Source organism: Pantherophis guttatus, chromosome 4, assembly GCF_059756535.1.
Source record: "Pantherophis guttatus breed Tessera chromosome 4, ASM5975653v1, whole genome shotgun sequence".
Taxonomy (NCBI): Eukaryota; Metazoa; Chordata; class Lepidosauria; order Squamata; family Colubridae; genus Pantherophis; species Pantherophis guttatus.
The window spans coordinates 13,897,084-13,922,248 of NC_142066.1; the positions used below are offsets into that span (position 1 = coordinate 13,897,084).

A 25,165-nucleotide genomic window follows, 5' to 3' on the forward strand; every position below is an offset into this window, starting at 1 on the left:
AACCAGAAGCAGCCCACCACTGGCTGTTTTGGTTATTTCAAAAATAAAACAAGCTTTGAACTATTGGTTAAGTCAGGGTGGGCAACTGTGGCCCTATTACAACCTGTGGACTTCAATTGCCAGAATTCCTGAGACAGCCAAGCTGGCTCAGGAATTCTGGGAGTTGAAGTCCACAGGTCAAAAAGGGGCCATATTTGCCCACCCCTGATTAAGTTATTTATTTATTATTTATCAAATTTCTATACCGCCCTACTCCCGGAGGACTCAGGGCGGTGAACAGCCAAGATAAAATACAGATAATACAAACATTAAAAGTCCATTAAAATTATTAAATATTTTGGCCGAAAACAAATTAAAACACCCAATTTATAAAACAAATCAAACGATTTAAAAAATTTAAAAGGGAGAGTTAGGCCAGGCCAGCCTGCTGAAATAAAAAAGTTTTGAGAGCACGACGAAACGTGCGCAGATCCGAGATCCTCCGTATCTCTGGGGGGAGCTCGTTCCAGATGGTAGGTGCTCCCACAGAGAAGTCTCTCCCCCTGGAGGCCGCCAGTCAACACTGTTTGGCCGACGGCACCCTGAGAAGCCCCTTTCTATGGGAGCGTACTGATCGGTGAGAGGCTATTGGTAGCAGAAGGCGGTCTTGTAAATACCCCGGTACGATGTCATAGAACACACTAAAGGTGGTAACCAAAACCTTGAAGCGCACCCGGAAGACCACCGGGAGCCAGTGCAGCTCGCGCAGGAGGGGGGTCACATGGAAGCACCACGCCGCTCCCATAACCACCCATGCGGCCGCATTCTGGACCAGCTGGAGCCTCCGGGTGCTTCTCAAGGGGAGCCCCATGTAGAGAGCATTGCAGTAGTCCAGGCGGGAAGTAACGAGAGCATGAGTGACCGTATTTAACGAGTCCCGATCCAGAAAGGGACGCAACTGGCGAATCAGGCAGACCTGATAAAAAGTCCCCCTGGCCACGGCCATCAAGTGCTCTTCCAAAGACAGCCGTGAGTCCAGGAGGACACCCAAGTTACGAGCCCTCTCCGTGGGGGCCAATGACTCGCCCCCAATAGTCAGTGATGGCACCAACTGACTATATCGGAATGTTGGAAACCACATCCACTCGGTCTTGGATGGGTTGAGCCTGAGTCTGTTTCTCCCCATCCAGATCCGCACGGCCTCCAGGCACCGGTTATTGCAAAAATGTTCAGGGAATCAAATTGCAACCGTATGCATTTATGTGAAAGAAATCGCTGTCGACCCCCACCGATCACGTCTTGAGTATATGCCAGGAATACTTGATTATGCATTATTTTAAAAAGGACTTTTGCAGACTGCAATTTTAGTTCTGAAAGTGGGGTTTTTTATTTTCCTCCTTTCACCTATGGTCAGATTGTTGTGGTCCGACCTCAGCCTGCGGAACTGGCAGCGGAGTCAGTGGAGACAGTGAGGAGGCTGGGGAGGAACGTGGGCCAGTCCTGGAGTCTGGGGAAGGCCCGGACGAGGGCTCTGCGTCAAGAGGCAGAGATGGGGCCAGGATCATCTGGGAGTTATGCACGGAGTCTGGAGCCTCCAGAGTCGGACATCAGAGAGGCAGAGGAACAGGAGGAGCCTGTTCTTGGTGCGCGCATGCACAGAGCTGCCAGAAGGCAAGAACAGTTAAAACAAAAGGGACGACTCGGAAGTAAGGCCTGGAGATGATTGGCCCCCTCCCATAAGGCTTAAAAGAGGCACGTGGGCCCTTTGCCTGAAGGCAACTTTGTTAATTCTGTTCCCAGTCGGCACCTCTGTTTGATTTTGGACTCTGTGTGGCTTTGCTAACTAGGTCTTTGGCAGCGTGTCAAGGGAGATAAAGGTTGGTGATTATCCCGAAGGACTTCTCCCAAAGGACTTTTTGCAACTAATTGGGACTCAGCTGTGAATGAACGTAATTCACAGCTGTTGCAATAAAAGAGGTTTTTGGGACTACTCGTGTCTTTTAATAACTCAGGAAGCCGAGGTCGCAACACAGATGTACATTTTAGAAGCTGCATTCTATCCAACCTCGCAGCGTAAGCTTTTTCTAAAGTCTAAATTCCAGGGTTGGTTCCAGAAAAGCGATTGGCTTTTTAAAAATTGTACCTACCTTTTATATTTATTTATTTTTAAATAAATAAAGGGCTGTCTTTTTAAAACAAACTTGCAGATGGAACACACAGCAAGCGCGGACAACTGTAAAAGATTTTTAAAATATAATTTTAATGACGATGAAGTGCCATCCAGTCATTTTCATCTAGCAATCAACTAGATACCTTTAAGAGTAAAATATAATATTGCAAATAATGGGCTTGAGTGTGTGATATACCATAACTCTTTATTTTCATCCTTTATTGTGTTCACAAGAACAAATGCATCTCATTGTTTATGGAGATTCTCAGTCCTCCAGGTCATGATTGTCGCAAAGGTGCTTTTTCAAGAGGCAACTGGACTGTCTGGTTTTTCTTTGAAGATGTTTCGCTTCTCACCTTTGGGGCAAAAATGAATCTGTCGTAATACCTGGTATTGTGCCAGTCAAAACTTGTGAATGTCTTCAGAATTCAGTTTTGGTTTCTATTATCCCCGCTCAAAAATAAGCTCTATTCATTTCAACCAACGATTGAGCCCACAATTTCTGTCGTTAAGTGAGACATTTAAGTGAGTTTTGCCCCATTTTATGACCTTCCTTGCCACCGTTGTTAAGCGAAACGCTGCCGTTATTTTTTTTTAAAGTCTTTTTGTTATTTTTTAAAGGACAGAACATGACAAACATAAAACATATATTTCCTTTTTACAACAGTTTTGTAACGGTATTTTTCTATTATTTACATTTTTTCCCTTGCTCTTCTTTAACTATACTTGCCTTTATAGTCCCTTTATTCCTTATTTCTGTATATAACCCTTCACACATATTATATCTATATATTATTTTACAAACATTATCCGTTTTGTGACATTTTCCCAATCGTTCTTATTTACTATTTCTAATCTCCAGCCAATTGTACCATTTGTTCCATACTGCATAGTATTCTGTATCCTCCTTTTCTTTTATCTCCTTCATTAATTTGTCCATCTCAGCACAGTCCAGAATTTTTCTTATCAGTTCTTCCTCAGTTGGTATATTATTATTTTTCCAGTTCTGTGCATATGATATCCTTGCTGCCGTTATTATATGTAAAATTAGATATTGTATTTCTTTGGTATATTTCCTGGTGGATATTCCCAATAAGAATATCTCCGGTTTCCAATCTGTGGGTTGCTTGATTATTTCCTCCAACCATTTTCTAATTTTGGTCCAATACCTTTGCAGATGGGCAAGTCCACCATAAATGATAATATGTTCCGTATGCCTTTTTACATTTCCAACATGTTGGTGAAAAGTTTGGAAACATCTTGCCGGTGGGAGATGCCATCTATAGAACATCTTGATCTGGTTTTCCTTGAATGCCGTCACTGCGTTAAGTTAGTAACACAGTTGCGAAGTGAATAGGCTTCCCTGTTGACTTCGCTTGTCAGGAGGTCGCAAAAGGGAATCGCATGACCCCAGCACACTGCAACCGTCATAAATATGAGTCAGTGGCCAAGCGTCTGAATTTTGATCATGTGATCATGGGGATGCTGCAACAGTTGTAAGTGTGAAAAACAGTCACAAGTCACTTTTTTCAGTGCCATTGTAACTGGTCATTAAATGAGTTGTTAAGTCAAGGACGACCTGTGTCGTCATCATCTTTTAATGACCCCTTGATCCGTTGTTGGGTGGAGCCTGGCCAACTGAATGGAGCTGAGTGTTTTAATGGCCAGATGCCCTTCCTGTCACCATTGTGGAGTTTTGTTCAGCAGATAATATTCTCATTTTTTTAAGTGTTTTTAATTGTTTTGTTTATCGTTTTTAATTAATGGGGCCAAATTTATATATATTTTTTAACTGTATTTTAATATTTGTATTTGATGCTTTTACTTGGCTGTTCACCGCCCTGAGTCCTCACGGAGAAGGGCGGTATACAAATTCAAAATAAAATAAAATAAAATAAATTGTATCCAAAGAGAGAGATATCTGCCTGAGATCGAACTTGCAGCTTCCTGGATGTGAGGTGAGAGCTCCACTGCTAGACCACCCGCACCACTTAAGGACGACCTGTATAACCTATGAAAATTATTTTCTGGGTGTACAAGGGAGATGCGGCATTGATCCGACGTGTGGATGGGATTCCCACGGGTGGAATTCGGTAAGCCGAATCCTTTTTTTCCGTCTGGTCGCGTGAACGGGTCGCTCCGACTCTTGCACCCGATTGGTTCATCAGGTCAGGGCGCCGCGAACGGCTGAAGTTCTCGCTCCCAAACCTCAGAAGCGGCTTTCCCACCCTGTCCAGTTAATCCTCGCCTTACAACCGTTCATTTAGTGAGTTTTAAAAATTGCAACCGCCGAGAGAAAAAAAAAAAGTGATCCACGACCGTTTTTCACACTTTAGACCAATGAGGCCTCTCCGTGGTCATACGATCGAAATGCAGCTATTTGGCATAACAGTAACAGTAACATAATCAGAAGGGATCTTGGAGGTCATCTAGTCTGACCCCCTGCTCATGCAGAAGACCTGTACTAGGGATTCGAACCGCCGAACTTTCTGATCGACAAGCTCGGTGCCTTAGCCACTGAGCCACCTAGTCGGCTATTGTTTATCTTGCATATATGACGCAACTGTCTCGCATTTATGATGCAACTGTCTCGCATTTATGACAGCTGCCGTGATCACATGCAGCGGTCACGCGATCGTCTTTTGTAACCTTCCGACAAGCCAGATTCACTTTTAACGACCGTGTCGCTATCGTTGGTGGTTCACTTAAAACAGACTTGGCGAGGAAGGTCGTAAAACGGGTCAAACGGTTCATTTCACAGTGGTCTCGCTTCGCCACAGAAATTTGGCGCCCAATGGCGGTCGTAAATCGAGCACCCCTGGGAAGAGAGGCCGGCAGCCCCGCCCCTTTTCGGCAAGCGCTTGGAGTCACTTAGGAGCGCAGCTTCCGGCCAGCCCGGCCTTGACTCCCCCCCCCCCCATTCATTCCCGGGCCTGTAATAAAAGCAGGCGATCCAAGATGGCTTCCCCGCCTTAGGTCACTAACCCAACTGCCTGATTGCGCGGGCCCGAGAGCCGAGGAAGCGCAACTTCCCCCGGAGGCCCCGCCGCTAACGACAGTTGATTTGATATCGCCTTGAGCCCATTGCCGGGAGAGGAGGAGCAAATCAGGCGTCTATTTAGACAGCTTCCTCTTAAGGAAGGCCCCCACCCCTACTCTCGCTTCCACCTTCCTTTCCCCCCCCCCTCCTTCCTCCGCAGCGAGCGAGCGGGCGAGAGACTTCCTGGAAGGTCTCTCAACCTAACGTGCTTGCTCGCTTGACCCACCCACCGCCGGCACGCCGCCTCCGCTTCCGAACCTCAATGGGCCTTTTCGGGCGGCGAGCCGTAGCCTAAGCAAAGCGTAGTAGGCGGGGCTTCGGAGGCGTCCGAGAGGAAGTTAGGTTGCACCGTCCATGCTCGGCTGCCTTGTTCTCTCTTCTCTCTCCCTCCGAGAGGGGAGGGGGCGGGAGGAGTGAGCGGCTCCTCAAAAAAAAAAAAAAAAGAAAAAAGGGCGAGGCGGAGGTGGGGAGAAGCCCCTCCACCCACCCCCCCTCCCACCCACCCCTCTCAGGTAAGACCCCCGCTTTTTTTTTTTTTTCTTCTCCTTCCCCTTCGCCGACCCACACGAGTGTTCGGGAGGCAGGGAGCGTGGGGGGGGGGCTATTATGGGATGGCCCTTCCTCTTTGCAGGATGCAGGCCCGATGCAGAAGCAGCCCCCCCCTTCCCTCCTCCTCTTCTTGCTACGGGGAGAGAGAGGGGCCAATTTTAAATCGGAATAAAAGGAGGACTCGAAGCTGGCCTTGAGGCTCGCTCTCTTCACGCATCCTCCCCCCCCCCTCTTTCTTAATTGTTGAAAGGAAGGAACCATCGAGACTCCGCTTAGCAAGTGGAGAGAGAGGAAGGGAGGGTGGGTGATAGAGAAGGGGGAGATAGAGAGGAGGGGGGGTTCCTTTCCTTATATCCCCCCCCCAACCCTCCCAAATATCCCATCTTCTTCAATCCGACTCTTCCCAGCCGGGCAAAGGATGCCCCGCCGGGGTAACCTGAAGGCGGGGTGGGTGGGGAGGATGCCGGGCTCCCTCGGGGCCGCTGGGAGGGCCACGCAAAGGTGGGTTCGCCCACGTTGGCGGGATGCAAAGGCCTTGGAGAGGCCTGGCGGGTGGGTGGGGGGGGGAAGGAGGGAGGGAGGGAGGGAGAGGCCTAGGGAAGGCCTGGGGCTCAGGGTGGTGGTGGGGGGGGAGAAGGAGAGAGAGAGAGAGAGACTCCAGGGTCCATGTGGCTGTGCAGGGGTGGGGGGGGAGGGCTTCCTTGCAGGTCAGGGGTGGCCTGAAACCTCCACCCACCCACATATGGTGGGTGGGCTTCATTCAAAAGTGTGGTGGTGGGTGGGTGGGGGGGGGCTCCCTTGCAAGCCACTTCCCAAGATGTGGTGGTTGTGTGGCTGTTGTGCTTCACCTGAGGGTTGTGTGTGTGTGGGGGGGGGGATATGATATGATGACCTACCTAACCCGCCCGCCTTCTTTCCCACAGAAATTTCTGGCTGTGTCATGGTTTCAGTGGGTTATTTCCTTTCCCCAATCCCCGTGGATTATATTTATATTCGATGATGGTGGTGGTGATGGTGATGGTTGGTGGCACAGCCAGCCAGGTGTTCAGACTGGGGGTTGGCATGGGTTTTTTTTTTTTTTCTTTTTCTTTTGGTCTGCCTGTGTGGAGTTCCTTTCCCCAGGACCTGGGGTGATGACAGTAGTAGTAGTAGTAGTAGTATGTATGTATGTATGTATGTATGGGGTGATGACAGTAGTAGTAGTAGTAGTAGTATGTATGTATGTATGGGGTGATGACAGTAGTAGTAGTAGTAGTAGTATGTATGTATGCATGTATGTATGGGGTGATGACAGTAGTAGTAGTAGTAGTAGTAGTATGTATGTATGTATGGGGTGATGACAGTAGTAGTAGTAGTAGTAGTATGTATGTATGTATGTATGGGGTGATGACAGTAGTAGTAGTATGTATGTATGTATGTATGTATGGGGTGATGACAGTAGTAGTAGTAGTATGTATGTATGTATTTATTTATTTATTTATCTATTTATTTATCTATTTATCTATTTATTTATTTATTAGTTCGATTTATATGCCGCCCTTCTCCGGAGACTCGGGGCGGCTTACAATGCGTTAAGCAATAGCCTTCATACTTTTGTATATACCTGCTTAGTAGGGCTTTTGCCCCCCCCCCCCTTAAGCAGTGTTCTTTTTTATACAAAGTCAGTTTATTGCCCCCACAATCCGGGTCCTCATTTTACCTACCTCGGAAGGATGGAAGGCTGAGTCAACCTTGAGCCTGGTGAGATTTGAACTTGCAGTAATTGCCAGGCAGCTGGCAACTAAGTGATACTTTAACAGCACTTAGTCCACTGCGCCACCAGACTCTTATATAGTAGTAGTAATATGAATATTATTTGTGAGTATTAAAATCTTCAATTCGATTCACGGTTTGGGACTGGTCAAAGGCTTTAACGGTTCAAATCCTAACCCAGGACCTGTTAAAAGTAGCATCTGAATATTAGTAGTAGTAGTAGTATTAATCTTCAGTGGACAGACTGGGATTGATAACAGTTCAGATCCTAACCAAGGACCTAAGAGCTGTTAAGGTAGCATCTGAGTATTATTAGTATTAATCTTCAATTCAATTCACAGTCTGGTAAAAACAGGTCAAATCCTAACCAAGGACCTAAGAGCTGTTAAGATAGCATCTGAGTATTATTAGTATTATTGTTATTAATCTTGATTCACAGTTTGGGACTGGTAAAAACTTAACAGTTCAGATCCTAACCAAAGAGCTTGTTAAAGTAGCATCTGAGTATTATTAGTATTATTGTTATTTGATCTTTGATTCACAGTTTGGGACTGGTAAAGGCTTTAACAGTTCAAATCCTGACCAAGGACCAAAGAGCTGTTAAAATAGCATCTGAATATTATTACTATTAATATTATTAATCTTCAATTCAATTCACAGTCTGGAACTGGTAAAAAATTAACAGTTCAAATCCTAACCAAGGACCTAAGAGCTGTTAAGGTAGCATCTGAGTATTATTAGTATTAATCTTCAATTCACAGTCTGAGACTGGTAAAAACAGTTCAGATCCTAACCAAAGAGCTGTGGAAGTAGCATTTGAGTATTATTAGTAGTAGTATTATTAATCTTCAGTTCACAGACTGGGACTGGTAAAAACTTCACAGTTCAGATCCTAACCAAGGACCTAAGCACTGTTAAGGTAGCATCTGAGTATATAGGCAGTTCTAAGTAGAGTGGGTTTTTTTTTAACAACGTCAGAATATTCAGGTTTTAAGAAGTTCAAAATTTCCATGTATCTAGGCAGCCCTTTGGGTATTGCTCCAAGGGTTCTTATTACTGTATGGTACAACCATTGATTTCTTCCTCCATAAATGCTCAACTTCAATTTGCAAATCACGATTTTTTTTTCTATCTGTTTCTCCTCAATTTGTGCATCACCTGGCACTGCAATATCAATGAACCAGATTTTTTTTCTTTTCTTTTCCACAGTAGTGCTATCTGGTAAAAAAAAAAACACAGTTCAGGTAGTTTCCTGACCAAGGATCTAAGAGTTATTAAGGTAACGTCTGAATATATAGGCAATTCTTAGTAAGGTGTTTTTTTCCAAAGTCAGAATATTCAGGTCTAATAAGTTCAAAATTATTATTGATCATTGCACAGGTAGCTCACAGTTATCATCATCATGATGCAACTGCATTTGTCTAGTTTCTACCCCTCCAAGCATTGCCATCTTCTCTCTCAATTTGCCAGTCACACTGACAGGGTCACAATAGAGTCACCTAGGGTGGGTAGGGGAATCCATAATTTACTCTGGTTTGGCTGAAACCAAACTTCTGACCAGGAAATTGCAGCTGGAATACTTATTTATTTATTTATTTTATGTATTTGTTTTAATTTGTATACCACCCTTCTCCTGCAGGACTCAGGGCGGTGAACAGCCAAAATAAAACAGAACACAGAAAATTTAAAAACAGTTTAAAAATAATTAAATATTTTTGACCGCAATTTAAAACACCCAGTTAAAATCTATTAAAATTAACCAAAGCTATGGGATCAAGCCAGCCCGGCTAGGTGAAATAAATAAGTTTTCAGGGCCCGCCGAAAAGTCTGGAGGTCTGGTATTGTACATATCTCTGGGGGGAGGTTGTTCCAGAGGGCAGGCGCTGCCACAGAGAAGGCCCTCCCCCTGTGGGTCGCCAGCCAACACTGTCTGGCGGACGGCACCCTGAGGAGGCCCTCTCTGTGCGAGCGTACTGGCCGGTGGGAGGCTATTGGTGGCAGAAGGCGGTCTCGTAAATACCCCGGCCCTAAGCCATGGAGCGCTTTAAAGGTAAGAACCAACACCTTGAAGCGCACCCAGAAGACCACCGGGAGCCAGTGCAGCTCACGCAGGAGAGGTGTCACATGGGAGCGCCCCGTCGCTCCCATAATCCCCCAAGCGGCCGCATTCTGGACCAGCTGGAGCCTCCGGGTGCACCCCAGGGGGAGCCCCATATAGAGAGCATTGCAGTAGTAGAATACATTACATTCATATTTTTTCAGACCAGAATATGACCTTAAGATGCTCTGTTTTGATAAGGGGGGGGCGGGGGGAAGAAGTGGGATTACAAGCACATATCATTTTTTTTGGTAACACTCCTTGAATTAGGGGTATTGGTGAAGAAAAAGGTGTATCTTGTAGTTTTTCAAAAGAGTGTCATCAAAATATGGAAAAACTCTATCCCTACTGGTATATTTGTGCTCTGGTTTAAGTGTGTTAGACTACAATTCCCACAACACCCAGCCAGGGCAGGTTGTGGAAAGCCAGCTTTGACCCCGGCGCGGAATTTCCAAAAGTATTCTCAAAAAAAAAAAAAAAGCGAAAAGTGTTTACAGACGCAGTCATTTTCTTCCAGCCCTGATTGTTCTGTCTTCTTTTTCTTCTGCAGAAAGCAGCTGCAAATCAATGCTTTTTACATGGAGGGTAAATTCCGTTAGGCTCAGTGCGGTTTACCGTTGGGTAAGTGTAGCTTTACCGTTGAACGGCAGAAAAGCTGTTTTTATTACGTCGGCGTCCAAAATAGGCGGATTTTAAAATGTCCACGTCTGTGTGTTTTCAGCCCGAAACGGAAAGCCGTGTTTATTGGAGAAAATCAAAAATAATAACTATGAGATCCGGTACTTATTAGAAATGCGCTCTTTAAATGAGTATGAGCTTTGGGGGAGTTTTTTTTCAGTTGAGAATGTATCGCTTCGTTTTCTTTTTCAGTATTTCTGATAATACAGTGGCACAGAAGTCCTTTGCACTTGAAAACAAAGGGGCTTATAAACCACCTGTAAGTGGGTTATAGGTCTGAAATATTTCTGATCTGTTTTGGCGTCCCTGTGAAGGATTGTTTCCCCTTCTTTAAGGGGAAGAGACTGGACAGCCATTTGTTTGAAACAAATGGCTGTATAGGATTTCCTGCTTGAGCAGTGAGTTGGACCTTCCAACTCTGTTATTCTATTAATCTATACCTGTCACTTGTTTCTTGACAGCCTGCTTATTGTGCTGAGCGGTAAAAAGTCAGTAGAAAGATAAAAAGCCACTTGTCTAAAATGGTATACGGTCTCCTGCTTGAGCAAGGGGTTGGACTAGGTCCGTGATGGCGAAACTATGGCACATGTGCCAAAGGTGGCACGTGGAGCCATATTAGTGGGCACGCCAGCTCAGCTCTGGGGCACATGCGCGCGCCGGCCAGCTGATTTTTGGGCCTTCTGGGCCCACCAGAAGTAGGGAAACAGGCTGTTTCCTGCCTCTGGAGGGCCTGGGGGTGGGGTGGGGAAGGCCCGCTTTTCTTTCTTACCTGGCTCCAGATCCTCTCTGTGTATCTGGGAAGGGCGAAAACAGCCTTTCCCACTCCCTTGGAGGCCCTACGGAGGCTGAAAGGGCCCATTTCCGGACTCCTGGTGGGACAGGAAGTGAAGTTTTTTCCTGTTCCCCAGCCTCCAGAGACTCCTAGAGAGGCTCCTAGAGACTCCTAGGGAGGTTCTGGAGGCTGGGGAGAGCAAAAAACGTCACTTCCTGTCCCACCGAGAGTTGGGAAATGGGCCCTTTCAGCCTCTGTAGGGCCTCCAAGGGAGTGGGAAAGGCTGTTTTTGCCCTTCCCAGATACACAGAGAGGATCTGGAACCAGGTAAGAGAAAAACGGGCCTACCAGGCCATCATGTGCCAGGAGCGAGGGGGGAGGGGGTTGCACACGCATGTGCGTGCGCACGTGACTCTCCCCCGCCCCCCCTCTCCTGGCACGCGATGGCAAAAAGGTTAGCCATCACTGGACTAGGTCCCTTCCAGCTCTCTTCTGAATTATATTAAAAGGATAGCTTTTCCCCTATCCTCTTCCTAATCTTTATTTTGCCATAACCATTGCACTCTGCTTTTTCATTACAAGACAGAGAGGTAGTAGTCGTTAAACAGTGAAATAATAATATGAAAACACTGCATTTGCATATGAGTGGACTATGTCATGATATCCGAAGATGCATTTTTACTAAAATGAGGAAGAGCTGTATTTGTATCCTGTATCTATAATTTGGGGGACGCGGTGGCTCAGTGGCTAAGACACTGAGCTTGTCGATCGAAAGGTTGGCAGTTCAGCGATTCGAATCCCTAATGCCGCGTAACGGGGTGAGCTCCCGTTACTTGTCCCAGCTTCTGCCAAAGCACGTAAAAAAATGCAAGTAGAAAAATAGGGACCACCTTTGGTGGGAAGGTAACAGCCCTCCGTGCGCCTTCGGCATTTAGTCATGCCGGCCACATGACCACGGAGATGTCTTCGGACAGCGCTGGCTCTTTGGCTTTGAAACGGAGATGAGCACCACCCGCTAGAGTCAGGAACGACTAGCACATATGTGCGCGGGGAACCTTTACCTTTAGCTATAATTTAAAAAAGGAATTGGGGACCTTGGAAAAGGAATTTGTAGAGGTCTTTGTTCATCTTGGTGAACCATAACCAAATCCTGTACCTCTTCCCCTTCCAGAAAGAAGGTCCTTAGTATTTCATGATTGACTGATCCATTTTCTGGGTGTAAAAAAAAAAAAAAAAATTACTGCTATTAATGCAGTTGGATTTGTAGGCCATACTGCTCTGTGAATGGGATTGCTGATGGCACGGACTGCAAAGGAAAAAGGATGGAGATCCTCTGGGATCTCTCTTGGTTGGGTTTCAAAGAATCTTCCCTATCCAGTTGCCTTCCAGATGTGGTGCACTACACCTCCCATAACACCATAGTCATGGTAGTTGGGGATGAGACACCTGGGGTGTCTGGAGGATAGTCAGTTTGTGGAAGACAGTACTGTCCATTTCCTTGGCCATCGCTTCCACACCCAATCCAAACAACCCAGAAGCGTATTCCGAGAATGGGGATTTTTGCTTCCAAATCTGGTCACAGCCTGCGTATTTAGAAAGGGTAACAGTAAACGGTGAGCAACAGCAAAGCGAAGGAGGGTTACGATCAAATGACCCCCCATCATTTCAGATACCAGGTGGTTCAAGCAAATTGGATGTATCAATAATTGAAATAAATAAACACAACTCTGTAGTAGGTTGCTAGCAAACTTTTTTTGTTTGCTCCTTCCTGGAGGGACTGCCAAGTATGGAGAGCTGCCCCTTTCTGTCTTCCCCTTGGGAACCCAAAACCTGTGGCAAGACAGACTTCCTCCATTGTAGCTCCCAGCAAGAAATGCAGACAAATCTAGGAATCTCAGCTGGTTACGGAGGACTGGATTACCCACGATCAGGGTCTAGTGTTCGGAGGGTCGTTGAGAGGTCTTGTAGGGTCTTGTGATCTGAAAAGAGCTCGGATGCTGGAGATTTACCACATTCCCATTGTGATGGCGCAGACTTTTTAGATCTGTCCATCTGAATCTCCCAGGTTCCAGTTCTACCTGCTGAAGAGTAGGTGGTTGGCAAAACTATAAGGAGTTTCTCTTGTCTGGGAGCTATTTTATACCTCCTTAACATACAGTAGTGGCCAAAATTGTGGAAACCTTTTGGGAAAAGCGTATTTTCTAAAACTAGCTAATGACACCACTTTTTTTTTTTTGGGGGAGGAGTACCATCAAATTATATATCAATGGAAAGTTAATTTAATCAAGAATGTCACGCAATAACTTTTATGAAGGATTTGCTATTAGAATAGCAGTTACGGTATAAAGAAGAAAAGTGAAACCCGTAGAAAAATGAGATATACAAAAATGATCACCATAGAAAAAATGAGATTGATTGGGATAAAATTGTTGTTTAATTTTTAATAAAACTAAAAGATAGATAAATGTATTAATAGAGAAGTAAGAAATGTGGGGGGAATGTCATAATAAAGGAAACGATAATATTAAGAGACGATAAATATTGGAGGAGTAAAAAGAAGATACAAAAGATGTATTTAGAAGATATATTGAATGATTATGTATTGTTTGTTTATAAAATAAAAACTTTTTAAAATTAAAAAAAATTTAAAGAAAAAATGAGATATACAAAAATGATCACCCTGTCAGTTAATCCTTATTTGGGTAACCTTTAGCATGAATGACGGCCTTACAACGTCTTCCCATGGAGTGAACCAAGTCTTTTAGTTCTGCAGCTGTTATCATGTGAAACCAAGATTGAATGATGGCTTCTATTAACTAGGTTTTATTGCTAGGTCGCTTCTGACTAACAGGTTTCTTTAGTCGGCTCCATAGATTTTCAATTTGGGTTAAGGTCTGGGCTATTCCCAGGCCATTCCAGCAGTGGAATAGGATTATCTTGAAACTCTCCCCCCCCCCCCCCAAAAAGTGGTGTTATTAGCCATCAAACCTCAAAAATGCACTTTTCCCAAAAGGTTTCCACAATTTTGGCCACTACTGTATAGGAAGTGAAAAGGCTATTCTCTTCGCTGGCCAATAGGGAACTGGTTATTTAAAAAACCGCTTTTGTAAATAAACCACTTACATTCGCTATTAATTTCGAACGGTTCGAAGGCTGCCCTCATAAGCTTGAGACTCTTCTTTTAAGTCCTCTGAGAATTAAGCTCCATGCATTGTTTTTCAATTGGATTAGAGGCAAGGGCTTTTGACACAGCATTGTTGGTGGCGTGGCATTTTGCCAGGTGTCCACAATAAGGATCCTCCTTCTCTTTTTCTTTGCAATTTTTAGCAAAGTGGCTGAGAAAATAGTGCAAGGGGAAAAAAAAATCGTCGTATCTCTTGGGTTATGTATTTCAACCCAAACGGCATCAGATGTAAGATTGTCACATGGTTTTCTGACAATTAGAACGGTTAATCCTCCCGTATTGACTACTGCAATGCTCTCTACATGGGGCTGCCCTTGAAGACCACTCGGAGGCTTCAGCTGGTGCAGAATGCGGCTGCGTGGGTAGTGATGGGAGTGTCCCGACACTTCCACGTTATACCTCTCCTGCGTGACCTGCATTGGCTGCCGGTTGTCCTCCGGGTGAGATTGAAGGTGCTGGTGATTACCAATAAAGCCCTACATGGCTTAGGCCCGGGATATTTGGCGGACCATCTGCAGCCAGCAACAGCTTCCCATCGCCTGGTGCGTTCCCACAGGGAGGGCCTACTCAGGGTGCCGTCGGCCAGACAGTGTCGGCTGTCTACCCCTAGGGAGAGGGATTTCTCTGTGGGCGTACCTGCCCTTTGGAATCAATTCCCTCTGGGGCTCCGGGTGGCCCCCGATCTTCGCTTTTTCCACCATGGCCTGAAAACGTGGCTATTTCACCTGGCCGCCCTGGACTGATGGGGGTTTTAATAGAATTTTAACTGGGTTTTATTGAATTATGGTTAATTTTAACCTGGATTTTTGTTTTAATGGTTTGTCCTGTTTTGTTTTAATTGTTGTGAGCCGCCCCAAGTCCAAAAATAAATAATCAGTAGAATGGTTTGCCTCAGAAGTTGTGGGCGTTTCATCACCGGAGGATTTTAAGAAGAGATTGGACAACCAGCTGTATGAAATGAAATAGGACGGGGATGTCAAACTCGATTTCACGGAGGGCCGCATCAGGGTTGTGTTTGACTTGGAGGTGGGGGGCAGGGTGGACGTGACCCAGGAGTGAAATGCTTCCGGTTCGGACCGGCTCGGGCGAGTAGGTAGCGATGGTGGTGGGCAGTTCGGAGAACCGGTAGCAAAACTCCCTGCCCCCGCCCCCCATGCCCAGCTGAGCCGCGCGATCATCAGAGCCTTTTTTTTCTTTTAAATGGCTCTGACGATCCTAGCTGAGTTGCCTGCCGATCAGACAACTCAGCTTGGATCGCCAGAGCCATTTAAAAGAAAAAAAACTTTTTTTCTTTTAAATGGCTCTGACAATCCCAGCTGAGTTGCCTGCTGATCAGGCAACTCAGCTGGGATCGTCAGAGCCTTTTGAAAGCATTTTTTTACATGGTTTTACATGTAAAAAAATGGTTTTAAAAATAAAATTTAAAAAATTGGCCACGCCCACCCAGTCACATTACCCTCCCCCCCCAAGCCATGCCCACAGAACTGGTAGTAACAAATTTTAGATTTCACCCCGATGTGACCATCTCGATGTCACTCGGGTCGGGGGCGCCTGTGGCAGCCCGAGATGGTCTGCCAGCGAAAACGGGCTCCCGATCTCCGTTTCGGCTGCGACAGCTTCCTGCAACCCTCTGCCAGTGAGAATGGAGCTTGGGAGAGCCGGCCACGGCCCTTGCAAGCTCCGTTTTGTGGCTGCGACCATCTCCTGCAATCCTCTGCCGGCAAAAACAGAGTTTGGGAGTCCTGCCCGTGGCCCTCGTGAGCTCCATTTTTGGCTGCGATGGCCTCCTGCAGCCCTCAGCCAGCAAAAAAAGGAGCTCGGGAGGGCCACACGCTGCCCTCCCGAGCTTCGTTTTCGCTGGCAGAGGCACTGCGGGCCAGTCCTTCATTGTTTCCAGGGTAGTCCTGCGGGCCAGATCTAAGCACCCCGCAGGCCACATCCGGGCCCCCAGGACTTGAGTTTGACACCCCTGGTATAGAGTTAGACTAGAAGACCTCCAAGGTCCTTTCTAACTCTGTTATTCCATTATTTGTTTGGGGCATGGTCGGTTTTCCAAAATGGCAGCTTTTTGGCTTGATAGGGAAAATCTGCAATTGGTCATCAAACCTCCACAATGTTGTCTTTTGATCAAACTTTCCATAAGAAAGAAGAAAACGTGGCTGAAGAACCGGAGCTGAAATACAAAGTATAGCAAGAATATGTTACCGTGTTTCCCCGAAAATAAGACCCTGTCTTATATTTTTTTTTTTTGAACCCTGAAATAAGCGCTCTGCCTTATTGCCATGTGCTCAAGGCTTCTTATTATCAGGGGATGTCTTATTTTGGGGAAAACAGGGTAACATAAGTCGTACATATGCTGAGACTACAATTCCCAGAGTTCCCTAGCCAGCACGATCGTTGCTAAGAATTCTGGGTGATGCAGTCCCGGTTTATGAGACTGGGCAGCCGTTTGTCTGAAACGGTATAGGATTTCCTGCCTGAGCAGTGGGTTGGACTAGAACAGCGGTGGGCAAATGTGGCTCTTTAACAACCTATGGACTTCAACTCCCAGAATTCCTGAGCCAGATGACGCAGGTGTCCATTTTTCCAGATTCTGGAACCTTGAGAGGTGAGCTCTTGAGGTTTACAAAAGAGGCAGTTTTAATTTGTTTTGGTTTGATTTGATCGGTAATTCTTTGAAATGACTGAAAACTCATGGCTTTAGATAAGAAAAAACTGGTGGTTAAAGATTAGCACAGATAGTCCTCGACTTCTGACTGCAGTGGAGTCCAAAATTGATGTTGCTAAGTGAGACTCTTGCTAAATGAATGCCGTCCCATTTTGCGACCTTTCTTGCCACAGTCATTAAGTGAATCGCAGCTGTTAATGACACGGTGGTTAAGTGAATCTGGCTTCTCCATTGACTTGGCTCGTCAGAAGGTCGCAAAAGGGGATCACGAGATCCCTGGACACTGCTGTCGTCGTAAATACGAGTCGTGATGTCTGAATTTCGATCACGTGATGGGAGGGGGGAAAAGCTGCAGTGTTCGTAAGTGTGAAAAACGGTCATAAGTCCCTTTTTTCCCCCAGGACCGTTGTAACTTCGAGCAGTCACCCAATGAAACTGTTATAAGTCGAGGACTCAACCTGTATTTGATATGTTGCTGCTGTTCTTGCACATTTCCCAAACACCCCTGTGGCAGTGGTGGGTTCCTCCTGGTTCCGCCAAGCCGCTAGTGGTGACGATATGACGTCACCAAACCGGTTCTCCCCCGCCCCCCCCGCCCCCCCACCCCCTGTTATTCTTACCTTTTATTTGGCCCCACCCCCAATCTATTGCTGCCTCCTGAGTCCCATCTTATGGGCTATAAGGAAAAAAAACTGTTTAAACTCTTGCCGCGGGGCTTCAAAGGGCCACCCTACAGCTGATCAGTGGTAAAAGGCAGTTTGGTGGTAGACTGGTGCCTCCAAAAACAAATGAGTAGACCGGTGCCTGCAAAAATACATGAGTAGACCGGTGCCTGCAAAAATACACGAGTAGACCAGTGTCTGCAAAAATACACGAGTAGACCAGTGTCTGCAAAAATAAATGGGTAGACCAGTGCCTGCAAAAATACATGAGTAGACCAGTGCCTGCAAAAATAAATGGGTAGACCAGTGCCTGCAAAAATACATGAGTAGACCAGTGCCTGCAAAAATACATGAGTAGACCGGTGCCTGCAAAAATAAATGGGTAGATCAGTGCCTGCAAAAATATATGAGTAGACCAGTGCCTGCAAAAATAAATGGGTAGACCAGTGCCTGCAAAAATAAATGAGTAGACCGGTACAGCTCTGCAAACAGTTAAAAGCCTGGTAGGCCAGTATCTCTGCTAAATCCTAAAGAATTGTCACGTGACCATCAAGCCACGCCCACAAAATAAGCCATGCCCACAGAACTGGTAGTAAAAAAAATTGGAACCCACCCCTGCCTTGTGGCCACGAGAACCTCACAGCTTGTAGGTGTCTTCAGTGGACAATAAAAAGAGAAATGGCCATCATTTTTAGAAAATTGGGCCACGAAACAGTCGAAAAGGACAGTTCCGTAGTCGGTGTGCCGTACCTACCCTTCCCATGGCAATCCTCAGCCTATTTTTATTTATTTATTTTGTCTTTGCCTCCTTGGTTGCATAGTGACCAGAGGGAAGGAAAGTATGATTTCTCACACAATCTTCCTTCTCTGCCAGAACATTTGGGAGAACAATTTAAAAACAATAACACCAATGTAGCTCTGTGTTCTTTGCATTTTTCCCACGGCCTGGGGGCTGAAAAGCCTCTCGTCGCAAGCTTATAAATGGTGGTGGTGATGGGGAATAGAAATTAAATAACAAAGAGTCGGAAAGGACCTTGGAGGTCTTCTAGAACAACCCCCTGCTTAGGTAGGAAACCCTATATCAGTGATGGCTAACCTTTTAGCCGTCACATGCCAAAAGCATGGGGAGCGGGGGGGGGTGTGTGTGCACACGTGTGCCAACACCCATAATTCAATGCCCCCCCCTGCACACACAAACCCCCACCGACCCCCACTTTTAGAACGTGATCGCATAGTGGGCCTGGTAGGCCTGTTTTCACCCTCCCCAGGCTCTAGAGGCTTTCTAGGAGCCTGGGGAGGGCAAAAACAGCCTTCCCCACCCCCGCGGAGGCCCTCTGGAGGCCAGAAACAGCCCGTTTCCGGGCTTCCGGTAGGCCCAGAAGGCCCGAAAATCAGATGACTGGTGCGCGCATGAGCGCTGGAGCTGAGCTAGGGCAACACTTGCGTGCCCACAGATATGCCTCGGTGTGCCACAGGTTTGCCATCATGGCCCTATATTAGTGATGGTGAACCTTTTTGCTGTCACGTGCCAAGGGCGGGGGGAGCGGGGGCGATCACACACGCGCGTGCCGATATCCATAATTCAATGTGCGTGTGACCTCCCCTTACACACTCCCCCCGCTTTTGGCATGTGATGGCACAGTGGGCCCAGTAGGCCCGTTTTTCACCCTCCCCAGGCTCCAGAGGCTTTCTCGGAGCCTGGAAAGGGCGAAAATGGCCTTCCTCACCCCCACCGGAGGCCGGAAACATTTGCCGACTTCCGTTGGGACCGGAACGCCCGTTTTTCGCTCTCCTCAGGCTCCAGAGATTTCCAGAAGTCAGGAAACGGGCCATTTCTGTCCTCTGGGGGTGGGGAAGGCCGTTTTCGCCCTCTCCAGGCTCCTAGAAAGGCTCTGGAGCCTGGGGAGAGCGAAAAACGGGCCTTCCCCACCCTCTCCCGGAGGCCCTCCGGAGGCCGGAAACAGCCTGTTTCCTGACTTCCGGTGGGCCGAGAAGGCCTGAAAATTAGCTGGCGCACGCCGGACCTGAGCGAGGGCAATGCTCACATGCCCACCGATATGACTCTGCGTGCCACCTGTGGCACATGTGCCATAGGTTCGCCATCACGGCCCTATACCATTTCAGACAAATGTTTGCCCAATCTCTTCTTAAAAACCTCCAGGATTGTAACATTGACAACCTCCGGAGGCAAGTTGTTCCACTGATTAATTGTTCTGTCAGGAAATTTCTCCTCAGTTCAAGGTTGCTTCTCTCCTTGATTAGTTTCCACCCATTGCTTCTTGTTCTCCCCTCAGGTGGTTTGAAGAATAGTTTGACTCTGTAGTAACCCCTGAGATATTGGAACGCTGCTCTCATGTCTCCCCTAGTCCTTCTTTTCATTAAACGAGACATACCCAATTCCAGCAACTGTTCTTCATATTATTTATTTATTTAGTTAGTTAGTTAGTTAGTCAGTCAGTCAGTCAGTCTGTCAGTCAGTTGCATTTCTATGCTGCCCAACTCCCAAGGGACTCTGGGCGGCTTACAACAAAGAATAAAACAATGCGAACAATCCCATAAAAAATGTTAAAAAAGAAAAACATTAAAACATTAAAAAGTTTAAAAATGTTAAAACACACACACTCCAATTCGTAGCCGGGTCTCGCAAGATCATTATAACGAGATCAACGTCCCCAGGCCTGCCGGAAGAACCAGGTCTTCACCGCTTTGCGGAAGGCCAATAGGGTGGGGGCGGTCCGGACCTCAGGAGGTAATTGGTTCCAGAGAGCCGGGGCAGCCACAGAGAAGGCCCTCCCCCGCGGGCCCGCCAGCTGACATTGTTTAGCTGACCCGGAGGAGACCGACTCTGTGGGATCTTACCAGTCGCTGGGAGCTATGTGCTAGAAGGCGTTTTACCCTCCAGTCCCCTAATCATCTTTGTTTAGAGTAGAGTAGAGTAGAGCAGAGTAGAGTAGAGTAGAGTAGAATAATAGGGTAGGGTAGGGTAGGGTAGGGTAGGGTAGGGTAGGGTAGGGTAGAGTAGAGTAGAGTAGAGTAGAGTAGAGTAGAGTAGAGTAGAGTAGAGTAGAATAGAATAGAATAGAATAGAATAGAATATCAGAGTTGGAAGGGACCTTGGAGGTCTTCTAGTCCAACCCCCTGCTTAGGCAGAAAACCCTACGCCACTTCAGACAAATGGTTATCCAAATCTTCTTAAAAACTTCCAATGTTGGAGCATTCACAACTTCTGGAGGCAAGTTGTTCCACTGATTTAATTGTTCTCACTGTCAGGAAATTTCTTCTTAGTTCTAGGTTGCTTCTCTCCTTGATTAGTTTCCACCCATTGCTTCTTGTTCCTGCCCTCAGGTGCTTTGGAGAATAGTTTGACTCCCTCTTCTTTGTGGCAACCCCTGAGATATTGGAACACTGATGTCATGTCTTCTTTTCATCAAACGAAACACACCTAATTCCAGCAACTGTTCTTGATACGTTTTAGCCTCCAAACCCCTAATCATCTTTGTTGCTCTTCTCTGCAACTCTTTCTACAGTCTCCACGTCTTTTTCCCCATCCTTTGGCGCCCGAAACTGGGTGCGGTATTCCAAGGGTGGCCTTAGCAGGGCCTTATAAAGCGGTATTCATAATAACGATTAACAAGATGATTTTTCAGGGTGCGTGTACTGATACTGACAGCACTGCCCTGTACTCGAGCGCAACAAAACAGCCATTGAATTTTTCATCCCTGAAGATGCAAAGCAATGGCGGTGCAGCCACGATCGAATCTGAGGACTCAAAATGACTCGGGTTTCTTTCGTAGAGTGAGTTAATCTTCAGTTTGGCTTTGCGTTCATAAAAGCTAAAGATACCCAGTGTTGTTGTTTGTTGTTAGTGTGTATAATAAATAAATAAATAAATAATTTTATTTCTATACCGCCCTTCTCCCGAAGGACTCAGGGCGGTGTACAGCCAATTTAAAAACACAACACACAACAATAATTAAAAATTAAAATAATTACATAGATTTGGCTGATTTAAAACCCCAAACATTTAAAATACCCCAATTAAAATTATTAAGTTGATAGCCCTGCCTGGCGGAACAACAGGGTCTTTCATGCCTTTAATGCCTTTCCATCTGTACTTTCTGCAGGCTGGAGATGGTTGGGGTTTTTTTTGCACAAGAAATGATCTCTTCACATGTACCACTGCAGCTTGGCACAACGACTCTGCCCAGTTCTGCAAAAAAAAATTTTTTTAACAAGTTTTACTGGGTTTTTTTCCCCCCCACATTCATCCACATCTTTTTTGAACAGGGTTTTGGCCATATCTTGTCTTATACAATTTATCAAATTCAAATAATTTAATTTACTCAACTGCAATTTTTGCCAGTTTTCTTTTTTCCCTTTTTTTTAATCGTATTTCCATATTTCTTTGCTTACTTATATAAACAGCATCTTCGTTTCGCCCTCAGATTCTTAACTTTCCTGCTTATTCATATTTATTCTCTTTTATTTTTTAACCCTTCATTCTTTATCTTAGTATATTAAGATACTTGATACTTAGTATATTAAGATACAAGTAAGAGCCTTGGTGGTGCAGTGGACTAAAGTGCTGTTAAGTAGCACTTAGCTGCCAGCTGCCTGCAATTACTGCAAGTTCAAATCTCACCAGGCTCAGCCTTCCATCCTTCCGAGATAGGTAAAATGAGGACCCGGATTGTGGGGGCAATAAACTGACTTTGTATCAAAAAGAACACTGCTTAAGGGGGGGCCAAAAGCCCTACTAAGCTGGTATATACAAAAGTATGAAGGCTATTGCTTAACGCATTGTAAGCCGCCCTGAGTCTCCGGAGAAGGGCGGCATATAAATCAAACCAATCAATCAATCAATCAATCAATCAATCAATCAATCAATCAATATTTGTATATGTTCGGGGTTGCCTTTCTTCCATTTCATCTTTTCTGTTATACAGCAATCTTTCTTCTCAATCCTACCATCTCCCTCTGTTCTTTCCTTCTTACTTTCTTTTTCCCTCCTCTCCTGCTCTTCTCTACTTCCTCTTCCTTTCTCCTTCTCCTCCTTTCTTCCTCCCTGTCTAGCCCTCTCTCCTACTCTTAATTTCCCCTCTTTTCCTTCCTCCCCTCTCTTCCATCCCTCTCTCTTCTCCCCTTCAGTTCTGCAGAATTTTAAGCAGGGATGGAAAAATCTCGTGGCATGCGGTCAACAGTTCTCGGTAGCCCAAAGAACGGTTCTCAAGGTCACCCCTTCCTCCACAACCTTGTTAAGATTAGGATTGAATGAAACACGCCCACACCTTTCTCTGCTTCATTATTCTTATTATTGACTCACCTCCTGAAAGTTAGTTAGTTAGTTAGTTTGTTTATTTATTTATTTATTTATTTATTTATTTATTTATTTATTTATTGGTTCAATTTATTTATTTATTTATTGGTTTGATTTATTTATTTATTGGTTTGATTTATTTATTTATTGGTTTGATTTATTTATTTATTGGTTTGATTTATTTATTTATTGGTTCGATTTATATGCCGCTCTTCTCCGGAGACTCAGGGCGGCTTACAATGCGTTAAGCAATAGCCTTCATACTTTTGTATATACCTGCTTAGTAGGGCTTTGCCCCCCCCCCCAAGTGGTGTTCAGCTTATTGCCCCCACAATCCGGGTCCTCATTTTACCTACCTCGAAAGGATGGAAGGCTGAGTCAACCTTGAGCCTGGTGAGATTTGAACTTGCAGTTAATTGCAGGCAGCTGGTGCTACTTAACAGCACTTTAGTCTGCTGCGCCACCAAGGCTCTTGATTAAAGGAACCAGAGATGCTGTGCATAACATTGCGAGCAGGTGTGTCTGCTTACGTGTAGAGGGAGTCCTTGACTTACGATTGCAATTGAGCCCCCTCCAGTTTGAAGCGAATCGCTGCTGCCGTTAAGCGAATGATGCAGTCACTCAGTGAATCCCCATTGACTTTTGCATGTGGAAAGCTGGCTGGGACGGTTACCACCGACGATCACCTGACCCTGGAACAGGGCAACCATCACAAATACATTTTGTTGTTGTTAGTTGTGAAGTCGTGTCCGACCCATTGCGACCCCCATGGACAACGTTCCTCCAGCCCTTCCTGTCCTCTACCATGCTCTGGAGTCCATTTAAGCTCACGCCGACTGCTTCAGTGAGTCCATCCGGCCACCTCGTTCTCTGCCGTCCCGTTCTTCTTTTGCCCTCAATCGTTCCCAGCATTAGGCTCTTCTCCAGGGAGTCCTTCCTTCTCATTAGGTGGCCAAAGTATTTGAGTTTCATCTTCAGGATCTGGCCTTCTAAAGAGCAGTCAGGGTTGATCTCCTCTAGGACTGACCGGTTTGATGGCCTTGCAGTCCAAGGGATTCACAGGAGACTTCTCCAGAACCATAGTTCAAAAGGCTCAATTCTTTGGCGCTCGGCCTTTCTTATGGTCCAACTTTCCCAGCCATACATTGCAACTAGGAAAACCATAGCCTTGACTATACGCACTTTTGTTGGCAGGGTGATGTCTCTGCTTTTTAGTAAGCTGTCTAGATTTGCCATGGCTTTCCTCCCCAGGAGCGAGCATCTTTTAATTTCTTGGCTGCAAATACATACCAGTTGCCAAATGCCCAAATGCTGATCATGTGACCGTGGGGATGCGCAACGGTTGTTAAATGGGAAAAGCAGCCATAAGCCATCATGTTCAGTGCCATTGTAACTTTGAATGATCGTTGAATGGGTTGTAAGTCGAGCACCGCCATATAATCACTCACACACCCGGAATTCCTCTCTCTCTGTCTTTCCTCATTCTAGTGAATCATCATACTAGAAAAAAGATGTTGAGACTCTAGAAAAAGTGCAGAGAAGAGTAACCAAGACGATTAGGGCACTGGAGACTAAAACATATGAAAAACGGTTGCAGGAATTGGCCATGGCTAGTCTAGTGAAGAGAAGGACCAGGGGAGACACGATAGCAATGTTCCAATATTTGAGGGGCTGCTACAGAGAGGAAGGGTTCAAACTATTTTCCAAATTCATTGGGACCATCCCATCATTAATGCTGGCCGATGGGTAGTCAGAAAGCAACCAAGTGATGGGGTATCCTAGGTAGGATTTGAGAAACGCCAGTTGTGTGTCGCCTTATTGCAAAGCCAGGTAGCTACTTTAGGGCAAAAAAAAAAAAAAGAAGAAGCATTTATTACATGATCGGCATCCAACCATGTAATAAATCGGATATTTATCATTAAAAGGGGCCTGGTGGCTCAGCAGACTAAAAGCATTGTGATTAACACCAGCTGCCTGCAATTACTGTAAGTTCGAATCTGACCAGGCTCAAGGTTGACTCAGCCTTCCATCCTTTCTAAGGTAGGTAAAATGAGGACCCAGTTTGTGGGGGCAATAAGCTGACTTTGTATAAATATACAAAAAAGTATGAAGGCTATTGCTTAACACATTTGTAAGCCGCCCTGAGTCTCCGGAGAAGGGCGGCATATAAATCGAATTAAAAAAAAAAAAAAAAGACCACGCCATAGGGATACTTCACTTGCAATCACAGATATATTTCAACCGGTGTTTTATTTCTCTATCCGGGTATCAGTTTAGGGCACATCCCATGTTAAAT

At 45.7% G+C, this 25,165-nt stretch overlaps 1 protein-coding gene across 27 annotated transcripts in view; it reads left to right on the top strand.

The window, feature by feature from the left end:
• Positions 1–5,463: 5,463 nt before the first annotated feature.
• Positions 5,464–25,165, top strand: part of CHD8 (chromodomain helicase DNA binding protein 8) — a 131,582-nt gene continuing 111,880 nt past the window's right edge. For 8 of the 27 annotated variants that reach the window (XM_087893799.1, XM_087893805.1, XM_087893783.1 and 5 more), the window contains exons 1-2: positions 5,509–5,701; positions 10,139–10,209. The gene's annotated coding sequence lies outside the window, so the exon portion shown is untranslated. Of the gene's footprint in view, positions 5,702–6,010; positions 6,240–8,704; positions 8,770–10,138; positions 10,210–25,165 lie in introns of those variants that run through there. The other 19 variants (XM_087893798.1, XM_087893803.1, XM_087893782.1 and 16 more) reach the window with 7 other exon arrangements.